At 31.6% G+C, this 4,816-nt stretch overlaps 1 long non-coding RNA gene across 1 annotated transcript; it reads left to right on the top strand.

Moving 5' to 3' along the window:
- Window positions 1-367: 367 nt before the first annotated feature.
- LOC139899450 (uncharacterized) lies at window positions 368-2,691 on the top strand. The gene is made up of 6 exons (XR_011777510.1): window positions 368-709; window positions 821-911; window positions 1,297-1,357; window positions 1,482-1,593; window positions 2,497-2,548; window positions 2,647-2,691. It is a non-coding gene; the product is annotated as an uncharacterized lncRNA (long non-coding RNA).
- The last annotated feature ends 2,125 nt before the right edge of the window (window positions 2,692-4,816 follow it).

Raw genomic sequence — 4,816 nt, 5'->3', positions numbered from 1 at the left:
TCCGTGTTAAATAATATTTAAATAATATTAAATATTTTTCCGTGTTGACAGGTAGGATTATGTATAATTTATATTAATTAATATAGTGACACATAGGACAATTCAAATTTGATTAATTGATGTGATGACACGTAAGTATAATGACACATGTTTTATAATAATGTATAAACAATTTAAATTTGATTAATTGATGTGATGATACGTAAGCATAATGACACATGTTTTATAATAATGTATAGATAGATAGATAGATAGATATAGATAGATAGATAAATTATTATTATTGTATTTATAATTAAGGGTAAAATAGGTAATTAGTTACATGAAAACGGAGTGTTGGGTTTTTCATCACCACACCACAAGAAAATAAGAACGGCCCATAAGCCATCGATCGTTGTGTTCGTTGTTATTTGCCACGTAATACAATGGTACTCACGTTGATAACCATAGAGTATTATGATGGTCTTAGTTCATTATACCCAAACTGATTCATACTCGTTAGCGTTAGCACTTAGCAGAAGTAGAAGAAAACCAACAAAACCTTCATTGGCAGAAGAAAGTCCTAATTCGTTCACAGGTTAATTCATTGTATCAATTTATAATTCGCTCGTTCAATCATTGATTCAAAAGCTGAAATCATTCGCAGAAGAAAAGTAGTTCAGAAAGAAATCCAGACTCGTCTGCTGAATCTTCTCAAACTCATTCGCAGGTTTGTTCATTATATCAGTTTATAAGTTAGGATTTTATCAATTAGTTGTATCTATCAGTTAGTTGAGTTAAAGATTTTTCACTTGTGGTGTTTCAATCGTTGTTGATTAAGAGGCTGAAATCAGGGACTGCTGCGTCTAAAAGTTTGTTTGAAATCATTTTGCTGAAATCATATTCTGCAATCCGTGTGTTGCTGCAACCTTGTATGTATACTTGCTGAATTTATATTGTTGTAAGTTATAATTATTGTTTTGTTACATCATTTCATGAATTTTACTTGTTCTGAAGCTAAATGGGTCATTGTATCGATGTTACGATTGCTATGACTTTGTAGTATTTATAAGAGGAGGTATTATGTTTTTATGCTAACTGCTTATTTGTGACGAGTGTTTGTTGATTGGAATGTGGTTTACAATCTTAGTTTTGAATGTGGTAGGTAATAGGTTATTAGGACTATGACAAGTTAGTAATCTGTGAAGTTTGTAATCATGACCTGTGATTTTTTGACCCATTTACTTTAGGTTATTAGGACTCTATGTGGGATGATGAACTTTAACTGGACTTATTCTGTTTGTTTTGTTGTCATAGAGTTGAGAACTGCAGTGTTTTCTAAGGTTGCATTGTGGATTATAGGTCGGTTTCGAGAAAGGTATGACCAGTTTGCATCTTGTTTAGTAACTGTGTTCATAAGCCTACATGTGAAAATTAAGTAACTTTGACCTACATATGAAAAATCTTGATTCTTTAATACTTGCTCTGTACTTTGGTGTCAGGTATTTGGGCAAGAAGAACACCCTCCCATAAAGTCTAGTGCAATTGACTCTAAAGGAAGAAACTTTGTGATCCTAGTAACAGTAAAGATTTGGCTAGCCAGGGAATTTGCAGGTATTAACTATTAAAGTATTACGTACATTTTAACTTATATGATCTAAAAGGGCAGAAACTGTGAGGAGTATTCGGTATATGTGAAAACGGCGCATGTTATCTCTCTCGGTCAAACGAGTGAAAACAAACGAATAATCTTAATAAGGTAGGAGTCAAAACAGGTCAAAGTGAAAGTCCTCCAAAAGGCTTTTATTTTTTAATATATGCTTTAAACCTTCTACACTATCTTCTTCAATCAGGTATGTTACTTTTGAAAAAACACCATTTATGTATTCATATATGACACACTAGTTGCTTATAACAAAATCTCAAACTTTTGAAAAAATTACCTATTTTAATAGTTAGTCAACCTACCCCATTTTTCAAATATAATTAGTAATTGTAGGTCAAACTAGCATAAGGTATGATATACTTTTCTGTGGTATAGGTGTTTACACACTTGCACCAGCTTGACAACAAAACTAGGAACCTTTTGAGATAGTTGGAGTAGTTTATAACTGAGTGACTCCGGAACATATAAAAGTTGTGTGCTTACTGAAGTTGCAGTGAGTTTTATTTGGGTTAATACTATTTAGTATAGGGTTGCAGAACTCGTATTACTCGGTGAGTACTTGGCGGGTACTTGGTCAAAACTCTGGTCGAGATTACTTGGATTATCGGTCTAAATTAGGGATTACCCGAAAATTGGTCAAAGTCAAACTTAGTCAACAAGCTTGATTTAGTCTCTCTGATATGATAAATGATTATAAACTTGGTATTATCAGTTAGTATTGCAACTGCTAACTGTAGGCATGTATAAACATAAAATTTCATTTTCTAACTTCCTTACTTTTATAGACCTAGTTATCTTTTAAGCCTTTTAAGTATATTTTTAATGACTAACTCAATATTGTATGTTTTCAGCCCTAGTCTGGTGCATTGCATGATAATGGGCCACACTAATTGTAAGCAAAAGGTGAGCAAAAGTCAACTACTATAGTGTTTGTTTAACTATTTTGGTTTTCCTGATCATACTTGATTGTATATGATTTAATATATTTTTATTTGTTGCAGGGAGTGCAGTTTGACAATGATGTTGTGTTTATGATAAGTGATAGTGATGTTGTGTTTATGATAAGTGATAGTATAAATATCTAGTTTAGTTAGTTGATGATACTTTAGAGAAGATTTCAAGATTGTTGAGTCGTTGCTTGTTCTTGGGTTGTGTTTGTGATCTAGCATCCGTGGAGATTTGAGATTCGAAGTGGAATTGGTTTTTTTGCTCTCTTGGTTACAAATGTGTTGTTTTAATCTCTATGATATGCTTGTAATGAATTTAGAAAAATGAAGATTATATTTTTTGTGAAAATTTGTTATAGATAATGCTAACTGGAGGTGGTTTAATATGTACATGTATTGGTTCCTGTAGGTGTTTTGCATGTTAAAAAGTAGTTTTCTTTTTTAACAATGATAAGCGTTAAAAAGTAGCTATCCTTTAACAATGATAAGCGTTAAAAAGTAGATATCCTTTAACATTGATAAGTGTAAAAAAAAATAGTTATTTCTTAACACTTGTAAGTGTCATAAAAGTGAAGGTATTTGTTAACACTTGTAAGTGTAAAAATTGAAGGTATTTCTTAACACTTGTAAGTGTCAAAAAGTGAATTTTTTTTTAAAATGGTAATTTTTTTTATCTTAAAAATGGAAAAAACGAAACATTCGTTGCAAAAATGGTAAAACCGAAGTTTGGAACTTCGGTTTTGCCATTTTCGAAGTTTCAAACTTCGGTTTTGGGTGGTTGTCAGCAGAAACCCTAGTCCGAAGTTTGGAACTTCGGTTTTGCAGGCTTTTCAGCAAAACCGAAGTTTCAAACTTCGGTTTTGCAGTCTGCATCATCAGTCACAATTATGGACTGAAACCTGCAACCCTAGTCTCAATTATGGACTGAAATCTGCTAACCTATCATGTCAAAATCTGATTTATCATCTTTTTTCATTTATTTATATCACCCTTATCATGGACTCAAACACAAACATCACCAAGAACACAATTCAAGCATTTCAAAGTCAGTTTCAAACACTAACAACACAATTCAAACTAATCTTAATCAGTTTCATACATCAATAATTACAAAAATGTCTATAATTCGTCCATTCATGGTTCATTTTCTTTGGGGAGGTCAAATTTCATTCCAAAATGGTTGGCTTATTAGTGATAACACAACGATTAGAAGGAGTTTTGTGTTGACAACCAAGGTTAACTATATGCAGTTAAACCAAATGGCGTATAATTATGTAGGTGTGAGTCAAAGATCACACACGTTAAAAATGTTCTTGTGGGTTCTTTTCAATGGAAATGAATGGTAAAGTGAACTTACTGATGATAACACTTTGAAAACAATATATTTTTATTTTCAGAATGATCCAAATTACGAGGCTCAAATTGAAATTCAGTTTGAGGAAGTTTTTTCAACCACCCAAGGTTCGGGTTATATTGATCTTATTCAAACTTTGGAGGGTGGTCCATCAACATCAAACTACCATTCAACAGTTGTTGAAGATGAACAAGAACGAAGAGACGAAGTAGAAAATGTAATAGACCCAGATGATGGACATGTCATAAAAAGCAATTAAAGAAATGTTATTGTTACCTTTTACTGTTACCTTTTACTGTTCGGCAGCTTTTACTGAAACCGAACTTTAAAAGTTCGGTTTTTCAATTTTAACTACACTATATAAACCGACATCTATTACAACAAACAGATGTATCACTCTATTCTTCCTTCTCCAAACATAAATTTTAATTTGTAAATATAAACATGTCACCAATTCCTGTTCAAATTAATGTCTATTGGAATGGACAATTTTAAACACAAAAAAAGTTTTACTATGGGTACAAATATAAGTACTTTCAAAATGTAGATGTTAGTCAGATGACAACAATTTCGAAGGTGTTTGAGTGGCTCAAAGAAAACATTACGATTGAACATTCGGGCGTGATGTTTTGGAATGAAGGTAAAGGAAAATTCGAGCATCTTTGTGAGGAAGATGAATGGATTATGATAAAAAAAAACGAAGCAATTGTGAAAAATCAACCTCTTCCATTGCATCTAATTTAATTATGTGTTAAATTTCTATGTGTTGTTTTAAATTATGTATTTTTATTTTCAAAAAAATGTAACCTTGATTCTGATATTAATAAAAGTGTTGTTCAAAAAATTTGTATTTGCATCTTACTAATATTA

Source organism: Rutidosis leptorrhynchoides, chromosome 3, assembly GCF_046630445.1.
Source record: "Rutidosis leptorrhynchoides isolate AG116_Rl617_1_P2 chromosome 3, CSIRO_AGI_Rlap_v1, whole genome shotgun sequence".
NCBI lineage: Eukaryota > Viridiplantae > Streptophyta > Magnoliopsida > Asterales > Asteraceae > Rutidosis > Rutidosis leptorrhynchoides.
Note: the sequence above shows the minus strand (reverse complement) of the source record. Positions and strands in the feature narration are given on the sequence as shown.